The following is a 16960-nucleotide window of genomic DNA, read 5'->3' as shown; positions in this document are numbered from 1 at the left end:
AAGGAGCACCCATGTATAAGGAGAGCTAAGTGGGGCCCATTCATGGGCATTTTTAAGAAGCAAAGGGTTTTTTTTTTTTTTTCCGACACAGTTGACCTAAGTGCATCAGAGTTTGAGGAGTCAATATATTTTGGATGACCATGATGCACCAGGCCCTATGTTGGGTTTATAAGCACAATTTCCACCCTCAAGGAGCTTAAGATCTCACAGGCAGAGCAAGGTACATACATCTCCCAGATACATGGTTGCACAGAGTAGGTTATATTCAAGGGCCCAAATGAACGGAGCAGATGAACAATCTATGTGTACCACAGAAAGAACTGGTAGACAAGGCTGGGGTGAGGGGTCAGCGAAGGACAAGATGAGAAGAACATTTGACTTCTAGGATGGACATAGCTTGGATTGTCAAACGGTATTCAATACAGAGGTAAAAACATATGCCAAAGGTGAGTAATTCTGGATACTGGAGGTTGTGAAGAACAAAAGAAAGGTCCATGTGGGTCTCGGATGGCAGCAGAAGAGTTTGTACTTTACTACATGGGCAAGAGAGAACCTACTGAAGGTTCTAAAGCCAGTAGCTGACACAGATAGGGCCCTTATCTGATCCAGTGTAGATGAGATCTTTCTAGCCTCTATATCCTCATGTCTTTGCAGAGGTCTGTTTGGGACCCTATGCTATGCTTCCCAAATCACCTTTCAGGACTAAAAGACATTACCCCACCTGTTGGGCATGCTGTCAGCAACCAGAGCTCATTTGTCAGCCCTCTCTGACAGCATTCTCTTAGCTTCAGCTAAAGAGAGTGGCCCCTTCTAAGGGCAGCCCACATCTAAAAAGCCCACAACTAATGAAGTGAGAGGGAGTATAAAGATCTCAATCTCTTGCTCCCATTTGGGAAGTGTCTGAAGAATTATCCTGGCATTAGTGTCCCCCATGGGGTCTTGCCCAGGCCCTGTAACTTCTCTCCAGCCCCATTCCTCTCTTTGCTCAATCTTATTTCCTTCCCTCCCATTCTCTAGTCATTGATCCCAAGAAGACTGCCTGACAACCCTCCTGCATATTCATTTCCATCCTAGAATTTGCTTTCCAGACAACTCAACCTACAACAAGGTGATCTTCCCCTGCTCCCACAAGTCACTGACAAAGCTTCTGAGTAGGTTTCTGGGGAAGTTTTCAGCCACCACACTGCCCAGTCTTGTGAAAAATTGACGGTTACGTTTATGCCCAGAAAAACTAACAGGTATTTATTAACACTTCTAGTGTTCCGAGGCACCATACTGGACAATGTGGAACGATTTGGCACAGACCCTAAGGACCAAAAATAACACCACAAATTGCTTATAATGGTTGAAATGAGTATATACACAGTGAGACTAGAGAAAGTCAAGGCCAATGTGGGTGTTAAAGAAAAAGTTATTCATGACACCTGTTAAAATTATAAGGCAGACTTTATTCAAGACTATTATAGCCATAGGGATTACCGCAATGGGGTTTTACAGTAGGGGAGGGAGGGAGGGAGGGGGAGGGGGAGGGGGAGAGAGAGGGAGAGAGAGAGAGAGGGAGAGGGAGAGAGAGAGAGAGAGAGAGAGAGAGAGAGAGAGAGAGAGAGAGAGACCAGGCTTAACTCGAAATACAAAAAGGAAAAGTGGGGATTTATAGCCAAGGAGCAGAATGAGAGAGTCGCTAGAGGGGAAATTATTAAGAGGGTGGGATAATTTTTTTTCTTTTCTTTTCTTTTTTTTTTTTTGCTAAACTGACCTGAGAATTCTTGCTGAAGGCAGGCCAAGGTGATCAGATAATACCTAGGGGATGGTGGGGGATGAGGAAATTGTTCAGATGTGGAGGGGGATCAGAAACTGTGGTAAGGGATTTTGGCTAGACTGGCTTAGCAAGAACCTTTCTTTAATTTTTTTTTTAATGTTTATTTATTTTTGACAGAGAGAGAGAGAGAGACAGAGCATGAGTGAGGGAGGGGCAGAGAGAGAGGGAGACACAGAATCCAAAGCAGGCTCCAGGCTCTGAGCTGTCGGCACAGAGCCTGACGCGGGGCTCAAACTCACAGACTGTGAGATCATGATCTGAGCTGAAGTTGGATGCTCAACTGACTGAGCCACCCAGGTGCCCCTAGCAAGATTTTTGTTAAAACTGGACTCTACAAAGATGGAGACAGAAGCCCATGACCAAGGAGTCTTTGTTAGGGGCAGGATGATCGGGGAAGGGTTCATGGAAGACCTTGTGGGAGGAAATGGTTCAGGAGAGGCCAACAGGAAGGACATATGGAGGATTCTGGTAAGGGATACATAGTGAGCAGAACTGTGAAACTTTTGCGAGAGAGACATGTTTGAAATCAACAAATCTTTCAGGACTGGACTGCCTCTCTAGGAAAAAAGAGGTAAGGCTGGGAAAAGTGGAGCTGTATTGCATAGGGACCTGGGAATTTTTGAGCAGTTAGTATACCAAAAAGTGACATCTTGCCCCAAAGCCTCCCAGAAGGGTGTAATATCCTCAGCTCGTAACTTATAATGGGTGGGGGCCCTTTGTTTAGTTTTTGTTTTTTAACATACCTAGGAACTGGAAAAGTAATAGGGGGGAACAGCAGGCCCCAGACAATGTTGAGGGCTTAGAACAAAAGAAGGTGAGCATATCCAGAGACCCACCCACAAAGAGGACAATTATTTTTACAAGAATTCCTTTCAGTTTTATTCTCTCCAAGTTCTGAGGTAGAAGAAAACTACAGCACAGAGAGTTTTGTAATTTGCACACTCAACTCTTGAATAGTAACACTGTGATTTGAACCTAGGCTGCCTGATTCCATAGCCTGACATAGTTAACCATTAAACAATATTACCTTCTGCTGGAGTCCTTACAATAATTTTAGTGAAAGGAGAGGAATCCAATTCTTTTCCTCTATCCTGAATAAATCTGTTCTAAAATTTACTTTCTGTATACTCATAGATGATTTTCTTATTCATGGTGCTAGTTTGGCATCATGCCTTATAGTTCTGAGTCTGTCTTAAGATCTTGACTGTCTCATGGCCCATTCCTCTATGCAGTTTATTAACTTGAACATTCACTATAGATTTCCTAGATTAAATCCTCAAAAGGAAGTATGATTGGTCTAGCTCACTTTTAGGATGAGACAAGGTCATAAGTTACTGTCAGAAATTCAATGTTTTGGGGTCACATGTCCACTGCTGATCCAATAAGCTGTGGCAACTAGGGAAGTTTTTCAAGAGATGTAAGACAGGGCTAATCAGGCATAAAAAGCTGTGGGTATGTAAAATTTCCCTAGGTAAAGTAGGCCCTATAGTCAGCCTGAATCTGAAAGGATAAAGCCACAAAGAAATATTATTCAATACCAGGTGGAGATTTCTTTTTACCTTAAATTCCTTCAGAATTGGGAGGGGAGGAGCACAATCTCAGAGCTAAGTCTTCTTACTAACTTCCTGCTCCCCTAAGGCCAGAATACCTAGCTGTACCAAGCTTAGTGTTTTGACAATCAAATACTTGTCTAAATTCAAAGGCAGAAAGATTAAGTAGAAAAAAAAACTTTTAACCTTTCTTTAGTAAATGTTTTATTTTGTCAGAGATGAATAGTGATTTGAACAGGATTAGGCAAATTCCACTCTTGAGGTAGAAATCCATTCAATGAACCCAACTGATATGCAATCAAACTTTCTCTCCACACAGCTGCTGCCAACTCTTTACAACCTTATGATCCTACATAATTTACATTCCTGCATAAACATCTTATTTTTGCCACCATTGAACCATTTGCAAATTCTTTTTTACTTAACCTAATAATCTAAACCTTGCTATCAAGCATGATTCATAAACCAGGTCTAAAACCATTTGAAGCAGCATGATCTAATATAAAGTATGGAAAAAAACTATTAATGCTAACAGAATATAACAGAAATAACTTTCAAAAGACAATTGTAGTGGTGACACTGCTCAAATATGAGCTGGACAGATGTGTAGATATTAAGCATGCATCCATAGAAAGAGGCTAATTGTAAAGTATGTTTTATCAAAATTGCCATATTTCCAGCAGTTCTGATCATAGTTAAACCAAGGTTCTCAACTGGTGACAATTTGGCGATGTCTGGAGACATCCTGGATTGCTACAATGGAGGTTGGGGTCAGAAGGCATTACTGTCATCTAGCAAGTAGAGACTCAGGGTGCAATGGACAGGACAGCTCCTACAACAAAGAATTATCCATCTCCAAATGCCAACAGTGCCAAAATTGAGAAATTCCCAATAAACTACAAAAGGAATCTGAAAGTGCACCATAAATAGACACTCACCAAGAAACACAAGCCCTTTGAGTGGTATCAGGCTGAAGGTGTTGAGTGTTTTTGTCATAAGTAACCTTCTTTTTTTTTTCATCACGCTCTTGCACAAACACTAAGCCTGCATTCTTGAAGAACTTCCTCTAATGAGTCAGAAGTTCATTTTAATACTGAATACTGTCTGCGTTTAGTCTTTGCTTTGAATATTTATCTAATGGAATCAGACTCCATTCTCCCCTTCTTGCATCAAGATAGAATGGGTTATTGCTGGGCACCTGGCTGTAGAGCCAGGTCACGTATTTCCTCAGCTCCTATGGGACTCTAATGGCAAGTCTTGACCTTAAAATACTGCGTCTGTGTTCTCTCTTCCCTTACTTGCATGCCAGGATATGGAAGTGCCTGAATATGATCTAGTACAGCAAAAAGAATTGCTCTGATTACCTAAATGACTGAGTGGAAGAGAATGACCTTCTTATCCAAGTACCTATTATGTGCAAGAAAAATATGTGTATGTTCTTTGAGCCACTATATATTGGTGCCTCTTTGTTATAGCAACTTACACTTGACCCTACCTGATACACATGCTATAATTTTCTAGTACTGATTTTAATCAACGGTGGTGTTGGTGGAAGTGGTTTTCAGTTGCAATAAAGAGCAAACGTGGACTTAGAAGGACTAGGAACTCAGCAGTTTATTTACTAAGGTATTTTGACCAACTGATCTTCCTTTATTCATTAAATAAACATTTATTGAACCTATACTATGTGCTGGAAATAAGAAGTAAGAATAAGTATTCTCCAGGGATCAGTTTTTAAAAAAGTAAGTATAATATGTATGTTCTTGATTAAAAAGACAACAATAGTAATTTTTCAAACTTCCCTCTTTCCCATCTCTTCCAATTCACCCAAGATCTAGGTATATAAACTGAAATGTGCTAGGCTCAACTTTATGAGGAAATGGCTAGGTGAGAGATGCAAACTGAAAGGTCCTGGGCTCTGTAGGTAAAAAATGAAAGACTAAGGAGGAGTAGGTAGGACTGTGTCAGTTTAGACAGTACAAGTCCATTCTAAAGTCTTCAGCTGCTCCTCAGCTCTACTATATTGATTCTATATGGAAATACAGACTTGGTTTGAGAATGCAAAGAAATATGGACTTTTATATGAGCACTCCCAATTTTGAAATATTGGCATGGTTTGTAAATATTTATTGAATTTCTTGGGCTGGTAATCAGTAAGTAAATTAACATGCTTATTCAATTCTAAGATATCTAGTCATTTTCATGGATCTGCTGCAGAGGTCTATAGTGACGGACAGGGCCATACATATGGATACATAGAGGTGGAAAGAAAAAGTAACATTTTTTTTTTTTGATGGAAGGAAACAAGCAAGGGAGATCATATTTAGCATGATTATCTAAACCTTTCCAAATTCATTCTCAAGATTTTATTTTAGAATACTTGCCTACTCTATATTGACAGGGCAATAGAAATGTTTTTATGAAAAACTTGCTTACAGAATAAAATTATAAAACAGTATTATTATAGCATTGTAGAAATGCTCTATGTAATAGAGCAGTAATACCTTCTCAAGTTTTTCTAGAAAACAAAGCTTCTAAAAAACAGTAATGGTTGGATCTCAAAATACTCAATTTATACCCCTAGCAACAATATATGACAATGCCTACTTCTTTATAGGGTATTCAACATTGTTTATTAGGAATATTTAAGTTTTTTTCCTATCTAATAGTAAAAAAAAGTGTCTTGGTGTTATTTTAATTTCCATTTCTTTTATTATGACAGGGATTAGGCATATTTTCATATTTTATCAAGCATTTATCAGCTATTATCATATATTTGTTTTTATTTTGAGTTCCATTTAGAATTGGACTTTGAGCTACCAAGGAGAACCTTCTCACTCTGAGTCTGGCAGGGATATGCTAATAGACTTAGGACAGTGGATTTTCAGCATGAACACAACCTCAAGCTACTTTGGTAATATGCAGGAAACCCAGGGACTTCTAGTTCACTAAGTGCTTATTTGACCCAGAGAATCACTTGGCCTTAAGGTCATTTTGCAAATTAAATTAAAGAGGAAACTCCCTGATCCAAAACTTGCAAAGTGATTTTAGAGATCTAAAGAGGGATATGAACAGAGTGCTGAAAATATTTTTGTTTTTCCTCAAATTTCACATTTCTGCTAAAACAACTTTCTGTACTAAAAACTTCCAGAAATTGTATTTCTTAGCTTTTCTTAACTATCAGGTAGGTACCGACACAAGACAAAATCAATAAAAAGCAATGATAGCTAATGCTAACTGCTAAGGGTCAGATTCTGCAAAATTCTTTGTGAGTAAAAAAGCATTTTAAAATATTAAATGATTAGGGTTTAGATAAAAACTAAGGATAAGTATTCCCTATTTTCCAATAAATTTGGGGAAAATAAGCATTATATTGGCCATATGTTCTCCATTGAACAGTACTAATGATGGTCCTCAAACTTTTCCCTTTCTCTTCTCTATCAACTCATCAGAGACCTAAGTGTATAATTTGAAAAGTCTCCTAATTATGCAGCTCATTATCTCCTCTCCACACTGGCTCCCCTCACCAACTTCTGCCTCAAAGTGCTGAACTACACCCTCATTTTTAATTATGAAAACAGAAAACTGTTCATTCCTGTTTTTCCCTTTTCTATCAGCCTATAAAATATTACAGAAAAATGGGAGACAGAAGTAAAGTAACATAGGAGCTAGACATTAGAACTATTTACACATCTGTAGATACCAGGGAAAAGCTTATCTGGCAAAAACACAAATAAAATCCTAAATCAGAAATACAGGGTCACACAAGAAGAGACCAAGGATATTTGTACTAATTAACCTCAAATTTGCAACCCTACCTCTGAGATAAGTTTGTGCCTAGAATGGAGGGCCTCGATTCATACTAGAGGTGCTTTCCTGCACAGTGTAGGAAGGTGACTTAAGGCATGGCCTTTGGAATTGGATAGAACCTGAGTTCCCACCAATAATCTGAAAGAAATGATGGGCTCAGTTTTGGAGTATTTTGGTCTGTGACCATGGTGGCTCTCAATGAGTTATTCCTCTTGGAATTTATCCCCTTTGCTGGGCCCCTAAATAGAATGTTTTCAAGCCACGTCCCCAGGAGGAAGAACCTTCAGCATCATGTTAAGTATATCACTCTATAGTGATAATTCCTTCCCCAGTGGGGCCAATGGCAATTTCCCCATGTGACTGTATTCTGCAGAAAGGAGAACACATGAATATTTTGAGGGCTGTTGGACACAGTCCAAAGTTTCATTGATTTCAAGGGGCCTGATGAATCAAGATGGCAAGTTATTTACATTAAGCCTAGAAAGGCAATGTATGCTTCTTGAATATGGACTAGCCCTGTGACTCACTTTAACCAATAAAATATAGCAGCAGCAACAACACTGTATCACTACTGGGCTTGTCTTCATAAAGCTTTGTAACTTCTCTTTTTATACACTTAGAAACCTTAAGCCATATAGGAAGTTTCTGGGCATAATGGTAAGTGAGTATACTCCTGCTTCGGCTCTTGATTCCCAGAACCATAAATTGGTTCCATTGTGACAATGCATCATACAATATTCATTGACTCATGGTATACTCTGCAGTGAAGAATACTGCTCCAGACTAGTACCATAGCTATAGCAATATAAAGACATTCCATTGTTTAATCAAGCTGGCAACTTCTGGGTGCTACAGTATGTGACAGGATCAGTGAATTCCATAGGCATATGCCCACTCTTTCCTCTTTTCTATTTTAAAGTGGGTTCCTTGGTCTCATGGGATAATAGGATGCCATGTCAGTAGATGAAACACTCCATAAACCCTTGAATAGTGGTATCAGGCCCTGTGAATAGGACAAACTCTGACTCAAAAGATGTGTCAATTCCAGCCAAGATGAACCATTGCCCTCCATGGTAGAAGTGATTCAATGTTAACAACTTACCATCTTGATGCTTTATGCCCATTGGTATCAGTCAACTTGGATACTGTGACAGCAGACCTCAAAATATCTGACTATTCTCCTTTGCCTAGAATATAATTATATGAATAAATCACCTCCTTTGGGAAAAATCTGGGGAAATAATTTATTTCCCTATATTTATCATGATGTTGCATGGTCCTTCTTCTTGGGGACCTACCTTCTCCTATGGTTGGCGAACTCTGAGCCCTTCTCATCTCACAAGCTCTTATCACTTTAATAATGGACTGTCCTCTTGGCTCCATAGTTTCTGGGTCATTGTTTCATCTGAATATCCAGAATCCTCTGGAAAAAAACCTCAAACACAAACAAAGTAGTGCCATACTTAATAACCTATCATTATGAGTTAGGTATTTCTAATTCAGTAGGAATAAACAAGAAAAGAAACCAATTGTATATACAACTGGATTATCCATCACTGGCAGAAGTGTGGATACAATATCCAACCTCTTATTATAAAATCATTATCATAATTTTATATCATGATTAATTTCAAATTTAAAATAATGCTACTTTAAAAAAGCATATTGGGGTGCCTGGGTGGTTTCAGTAGGTTAAGCGTCCGACTTTAGCTCAGGTCATGATCTCACAGTTCATGGGTTCAAGCACGGTGCCAGGTATTGTGCTGACAGCTCAGAGCCTGGAGCCTATATCATATTCTGTGTTTCTCTCTCTCTCTGCCCTTCCCCTGCTCATGCTCTGTCTGTCTGTCTCTCTCTCTCTTTCTCTCTCAAAAATGAATAAACATTTTAAAAAAAACACTGATGTAATTTAATTTGTTTTATAAGGGGCTTAAAGGATATACACTGAAATTTTGATCACCTCTGGATGCTAGGCTTATGAGTGATTTCTTTTACTGAATTTATTGTAAAGCTATCCAAAATTTCTACTATAAGTATTCATTAATTGTATACTTATTTTTTTTATTTTTTTTGCTTAAAATTATATCAGATGCCTATTTCTCAGTAAAATCAATATTCATTAGTTACATTAAAGTTCTACAGTGTTAAATAAATTTTGAATATTTTTTTCACAATTTGATATTATATATGTCCTCATTCATCCATCTCCCAATTGCCTTCTGTCATTCAAATTCCTGTTCATTTCTTTCATCAGTTTTTCTTTGTTAATCAGAACAACAGAAAGAATAATGGCTAACATGTATGCAACTATAAAATGAATTAGGCACCCTGTGAGCTTCAGATTTTTACATACTGTTATTTGTAACCACACTATAATCTATATATTTCTACCTTTATTTTAACAGATGAGAAAAATCAAGATCTGGAGAAGCCCGTGTGGCTTCTCCATAGTGAAGCCACAATGTGACTGTGTGATTCTAGAGCCTGCTCTCCAGCCACCAACCACCGCATCCCACCACCCTGCTACTTAGCACAGGCCTCTCAGCATTGTGAGGTTGAGATCATTGTTTTCTCTAGCTCTTTTGGAATTGGATACTGCTTTCGTTTAGACCCGAACCATTATCTTACTGCTGTTTGGATGCTGTTTAAAAGCAAGCTTAGAGATCTTTAGCTTTGGGGGGTGTTTACAGTTTTTCAATGGAGTGGAAACTAAGGATTAGTCAAGCTGGAGAACAGAGTGAGGGCACTGCATTCTTTCCATCTTCTGTGCAGTCCAACCCTAAAGGGATGTGTTCATTATTTTGCTTGATGGGTGGGCTTAATATATTGAAACCTCATACTCAAATTTCAACAAGAATACAAACTCTAGTGATATCCCAAAATAAATTACTTTTGGATAATGTGTCATTGAGGAAGAACCTTTTAGCGCTCATTGTAGCACTTAATGGATTAGAAGATTGGGGTCATTGAATAACAGGCTCATCTAGAAACATATATCTATAATACACATAGTTCACAAATTAAGTCATATTCCATGGTGAGATCAGCTCAGTTTACTTATCACTGTAGCTTCTTATTTTTACTTTACATCAACTGTCTTGCAAGATGCTAGATCCTTCCCTGCCACTATGTCTTCACCTGTGCCAGCACAGCTGGAGAAAATCATACCAGATAGATCGGCACTTCTAAATGTACCACCCCGTCCTTTACATGCCCAGCATCCCTAGTGTATCACTTGTCTCAGCTTCTCCCCGTTCTTCACAGTGACCACTTCAAACAATTCTCCTTCTGTTCAAACATCAAACAACCACTTCTGTACACCTATATCCCTTTAATCACCTCTAAATTCTCTCAAACTAAAATCCAAAATCTTTACCAAAGTGTCCTCCTTCTCATACGTGGCTGACGTTCTCTTATGCCCACCTCACCCTTCTTGACTCTTGCCGACATTCTTACTATTTCTCCCCCCCAAAACACTAAGTATGCTTCCAGTTTAGGACCTTTGCACATGCTAATCCTCTGCCTGAAAAACATTTCCTTTGATGCCTCTATGACTTGTTTCCTCACTTCACTTACTCCTCCACTCACATATCACATTTTCTGGGAGACCTTCTTTGACTACCCCATTTAAAATAGCATCCCCCACTCCCACCACGAGTCTCTATTCCCTTTATCCTGTTTCAGTTTTCTTCATAGCATTCACCACCAATTAATATAATTTATTTATTTATTAGATGCTTTGGGTCAGTTCCTTTGATTAGAATATCAGCTCTATGAAAAAAGATTTTGTTTTGTTTACTTCTATGTCACCTGTGTTTACAAAGGAATTTTGCATATGCTGCTTAAATATTTGCTGAGTAAGTGAATGAACGAATGAATGAATGAAAAGCCGAATTTTCACAACTGCTCTTTGTTCTCAGTCTCAGTCCTTTCCAACATGTTCTGCAGAATGCAAGAGTGAATGTTGTAAGACAGTACAGCTCAGGGGAGGAGCCAAGACGGCGGAACAGCATGGAAGTTTTTTGTGTGTCTCGCGTCCATGAATACAGCCAGACCAACACTAAACCATCCTACACACCTAGAAAACGGATTGGAGGATTAACACAACAATCTACACAACCTGAACCACAGAATTCAGCAGGTACATGGCACAGAGAGGTGAACTTGGGGAGGGAGAAGGTGCAGGAAGGGAGGTACTTTTGCAAACAGAGAGAGGAGGCAGACTGGGGAGGGGGGAGGAGCATGCGGGGAAAAGCACCCTACCCCAAAAGCAGCTGGAGAGAAATTGGAAAATTGGAAACAGCCGCAGGCACTAAACTAAAAAGGGAGAAAGGAGAGGATTTAAACTCCATTAAGACTGTAAACAAGGGGAGCGCAAAATCTCCAACTCCGCAGCTCCATACCTGGCGGTGCTCTGGTGGCAAAGGTGAATCCCCAGGAACAGAGTGGGGTCCGAGAGGTTCTCGGGCCACAGGGGGAAAAGTGGTTCCACTGCTGGAAGGACATTTGGTAGAGACTGTTGAAGCCACCTGGTCCCAGCAGACCCCGCAAGGCAGCCACATTGGCTGGTGCTGGGGCAAGGTTGTTGAGGGTGAAGCCTGGTGCCAGATGTGTGTTGTGATTTTCCATGGTCTCTGAAACGCTGAGGCTACTGTCTCGCGAATTTTTTGGGGGGCAGGCTGGCACCTGGACGCAATCTTGGGGCAACAGCAGGGCGTTCCTGGGTGCAGCCGACATTCGGCCATTGCTCGGTGAGACCCTCCTGCAGAGGGGCGGAGCGGGTCAAAGCTGCAGTCCTTCGGAAGTAAGGGGCCGGGGAAAACAGCCTCATCTGAGACAAAACTTGGGAGAGAGGTACTGCCTGGGGCCTGGTCACAGATAGTGGAAAAGCTGGGAGTGGACGAGAGCTGAAGACGGAGGACCGGTGCGCGACTGCTGATCCGGGAGAACAGACTGGGTGGCTGGGTGGCACCGTTTTTTCACCAGTCCTGCGCATGTGCATGCGCACGCGCACCTACGAGCACTGCAACAATCCACCCCAGTGGGCTAGCAGCGCCAGCTAGGGGAGAGAGGAGCTGTTACACCGAGCCCTGCACAACTGGGCCAACTTGGCTCTTTGAGAACACAAACCTCACTGCCCGCTAAATTTATAGACTATAAAGAGCTACATGGACTGACCTCTAGGGGAAAACAAAGCAATTTCAATCCTACTTAAATCTGTTAGCAGGTTCATCTACTCAATTTTTTTTCTCTCTTTTTCCTTTTTCTCTTTTACAATTCTTTTCTTTTTCTTGAATACAGAAAGAGAAAAAACTCATTTTTATTTTCAATTTTTATTAAAAATATCTATCTTTAATTTTTATTATTATATTTTTTACTTTTGTGTAAATTTTTTCAAATTCTACTTTACTTTCATAATTTTATTTTAGTCCACTTCAGTGTACTCACCTTTTCAAATTTTCAAACAATTTTCTTTCTTTTTCTTTTTTTCTCTTTTTCATTTCTTTCCTTTTGCTTGAATGCAGAAAGAGAAAAACTTCATTTTTACTTTCAATTTCTTTTTAAAATATTTTTATTTAATTTTTATTACTATATTTTTTGCTTTTATGTAAATTTTTTCAAATTCTATCTTACTCCCATCATTTTATTTCAGTCTACTACAGTGTATTCACTTTTTCAAATTTTCAAATGATTTCTTTTATTGGTCTTTTCTTTTTTCTTTTTTCTCTTTTTCATTTCTTTTTTCTTAAATACAGAAAACAAAAATATTCATATTTCTTTTTAATTTTTATTAAAATATTTTTCTATAATTTTTTTCTACTATATTCTCTACTTTTGTGTATTTTAGTGTACTTTAGTGTATTCATTTTTCCAAATTCTCAAATAATTTCCTTTTTTTTCTCTCCCTCCTTTTTTTTTTTTTTGGTTTGTTTCTCTAATCTGTCAAACAACTTTCGACACTCAGACCAAAACACACCTAGGATCTAGCATCATCTATTTGATTATTAAGTGTGTATTTTTAATTTTTAATATTTTTTAATTTCAATGTTTCTACCTCATTAATTCCTTTTCTCCCTTCAAAATGACAAAACGAAGGAATTCACCCCAAAAGAAACAGCAGGAAGAAATGACAGCCAGGGATTTAACCAATACAGATACAAGAAAGATGTCTGAACCAGAATTTAGAATCACGATAATAAGAATACTAGCTGGGGTGGAAAACAGATTAGAATCCCTTTCTGTAGAGATAAAAGAAGTAAAAAATAGCCAGAATGAAATTAAAAATGCTATAACTGAGCTGCAATCATGGATGGATGCAGTGGCAGCAAGGATGGATGAGGCAGAACAGAGAATCAGCGATAGAGAGGACAAACTTATAGAGAATAACGAAGCAGAAAAAAAAAGAGGGAGATTAAGGCAAAAGAGCACAATTTAAGAATTAGAGAAATCAGTGACTCATTAAAAAGGAACAACATCAGGATCATAGGGGTCCCAGAGGAGGAAGAGAGAGAAATAGGGGTAGAAGGGTTATGTGAGCAAATCATGGTGGAAAACTTTCCTAACCCGGGGAAAGACACAGACATCAAAATTCAGGAAACACAGAGGACTGCCATTAGATTCCACAAAAACCGACCATCAACAAGGCATATCATAGTCAAACTCACAAAATACTCAGGCAAGGAGAGAATCATGAAAGCAGCAAGGGAAAAAAAGTCCCTAACCAACAAGGGAAGACAGATCAGGTTTGCAGCAGACGTATCCACAGAAACTTGGCAGGCCAGTAAGGAGTGGTGGGATATATTCGGTGTGCTGAATCAGAAAAATATGCAGCCAAGAATTCTTTATCCAGCAAGGCTGTCATTCAAAATAGAAGGAGAGATAAAAAGTTTCCCAGACAAACAAAAGTTAAAGGAGTTTGTGACCACTAAACCAGCTCCGCAAGAAATTTTAAGGGGGGACTCTCTGAGGGAAGAAAAGATGAAAAAAATATAGATAGATAGATAGATAGATAGATAGATAGATAGATAGACAGACAGATACCAAAAGCAACAAAGATTGGAAAGGACCAGAGAACACCACCAGAAACTCCAACTCTACAAGCATCATAATGGCAATAAATTCATATCTTTCAGTACTCACTCAAAACGTCCAAGTACTCAATGCTCCAATCAAAAGACATAGGGTAACAGAATGGATAAGAAAACAAGACCCATCTATATGCTGTTTACAAGAGACCTACTTTAGACCTAAAGACACCTACAGATTGAAAATAAGGGGATGGAGAACCATCTATCATGCTAATGGTCAACAAAAGAAAGCCTGACTAGCCATAATTATCAGACAATCTAGACTTTAAAATAAAGACTGTATCAAGAGACGCGGAAGGGCATTATATCATAATCAAGGGGTTTATCCACCAAGAAGACCTAACAATTGTAAACATTTATGCACCAAATGTGATAGCACCCAAATATATAAATCAATTAATCACAAACATAAAGAAAATCATTGATAGTAATACCATAATAGTAGGAGACTTCAACACCCCACTCACAGCAATGGACAGATCATCTAATCAAAAAATCAACAAGGAAACAATGGCTTTGAATGATACATTGGACCAGATGGACTTAACAGATATATTCAGTACATTTCATCCTAAAGCAATAGAATATACATTCTTCTCCAGTGCACATGGAACGTTCTCCAGAATAGACCATATACTGGGACACAAATCAGCCCTAAGTAAGTACAAAAAGATCAAAATCATACTGTGCATATTTTCAGACCACGATGCTATGAAACTCGAATTCAACCCCAAGAAAAAAATTTGGAAAGGTAACAAAAACTTGGAGACTGAAGAACATCCTACTAAAGAATGAATGGGCTAACCAAGAAGTTAAAGAAAAAATTAAAAAGTATATGGAAGTCAATGAAAATGATAGCACCACAACCCAAAACTTCTGGGACACAGCAAAGGCAGTCATAAGAGGTAAGTATATAGCAATCCAGGCCTTCCTAAAGAAGGAAGAAAGATCTCATACACACAACCTAACCTTATGCCTTAAGGAGCTGGAAAAAGAACAGCAAATAAAACTCCAAACCAGCATAAGGCAGGAAATAATAAAGATTAGAGCAGAAATTAATGCTATCAAAACCAAAAAAACAGTAGAACAGATCAATGAAACCAGAAGCTGGTTCTTGGAAAGAATGAACAAAATTGATAAACCATTGGCCAGTTTGATCAAGAAGGAAAAGGAAAGGACCCAAATAAGTAAAATCAAGAATGAAAGAGGAGAAATCACAACCAACACAACAGAAATAAAAATAATAAGAGAATATTATGAGCAATTTTATGCCAATAAAATGGGCAATCTGGAAGAAATGCACAATTTCCTAGAAACATATACACTACCAAAACGGAAACAGGAAGGAATAGAAAATTTGAACAGACCCATAACCAGTAAGGAAATCAAATTAGTAATCAACAATCTGCCACAAAACAAGAGTCCAGGGCCAGATGGCCTTCCAGGGGAATTCTACCAAACATTTAAGGAAGAGCTAACCCCTATTCTCTTGAAACTGTTCCAAAAAATAGAAATGATAGGTAAACTTCCAAACTCTTTCTATGAAGCCAGAATTACCTTGATTCCAAAACCAAACAGAGACCCCACTAAAATGAAGAACTATAGACCAATTTCCCTGATGAACATGGATGCAAAAATCCTCAACAAGATATTAGCCAACCAGATCCAACAACACATTAAAAAATTATTCACCACGACTAAATGGGATTTATACCTGGGATGCAGGGCTGGTTCAATATCTGCAAAACAATTAACGTGATTCATCACATCAATAAAAGAAAGGACAAGAACCATATGATCCTCTCAATAGATGGAGAGAAAGCATTTGAGAAAATATAGCATCCTTTCTTGATAAAAACACTCAAGATAGTAAGGATAGAAGGATCATACCTCGAGATGATAAAAGCCATATATGAGTGACCCAACACTAATATCATCCTTAATGGGGAAAAACTGACAGCTTTCCCCCTAACGTCAGGAACAAGACAGGATGTCCACTCTCGCCACAGTTATTCAACATAGTATTGGAAGTCTTAACCTCTGCAATCAGACAACACAGAGAAATAAAAGGTATCCAAATCATCCAAGAGGAGGTCAAACGTTCATTCTTTGTAGATGACATGATACTCTATATGGAAAACCCAAAGATTCCACCAAAAGACTGCTAGAACTGATTCATGAATTCAGCAGTTGCATGATATAAAATCAACACACAGAAATCGGTTGCATTCCTATACACCAACAATGAAGAAGTGACAGAAAGACAAATCAAGGAATCGATCCCATTTACAGTTGCACTTAAAACCATAAAATACCTAGGAATAAATCTAACCAAAGAGGTGAAAAATCTATACGCTGAAAATTATAGAAAGCTTATGAAAGGAACTGAAGAAGACACAAAAAAATGGAAAAAGATTCCATGCTCCTGGATAGGAAGAAGAAATATTGTTAAAATGTTGATACTACCCAAAGCAATCTACATATTCAACACGAACCCTATAAAAATAACACCAGCATTCTTCACAGAGCTAGAACAAATAATCCTAAAATTTGTATGGAACCAGAAAAGACTCTGAATAGCCAAAGCAATCTTCAAAAGAAAACCAAAGCAGGAGGCATCACAATCCTAGACTTCAAGCTATACTACAAAGCTGTAACCATCAAGACAGTATGGTACTGGCACAAGAACAGAC

The sequence above is a fragment of the Felis catus genome, chromosome A1 (assembly GCF_018350175.1).
Source record: "Felis catus isolate Fca126 chromosome A1, F.catus_Fca126_mat1.0, whole genome shotgun sequence".
NCBI lineage: Eukaryota > Metazoa > Chordata > Mammalia > Carnivora > Felidae > Felis > Felis catus.
Note: the sequence above shows the minus strand (reverse complement) of the source record.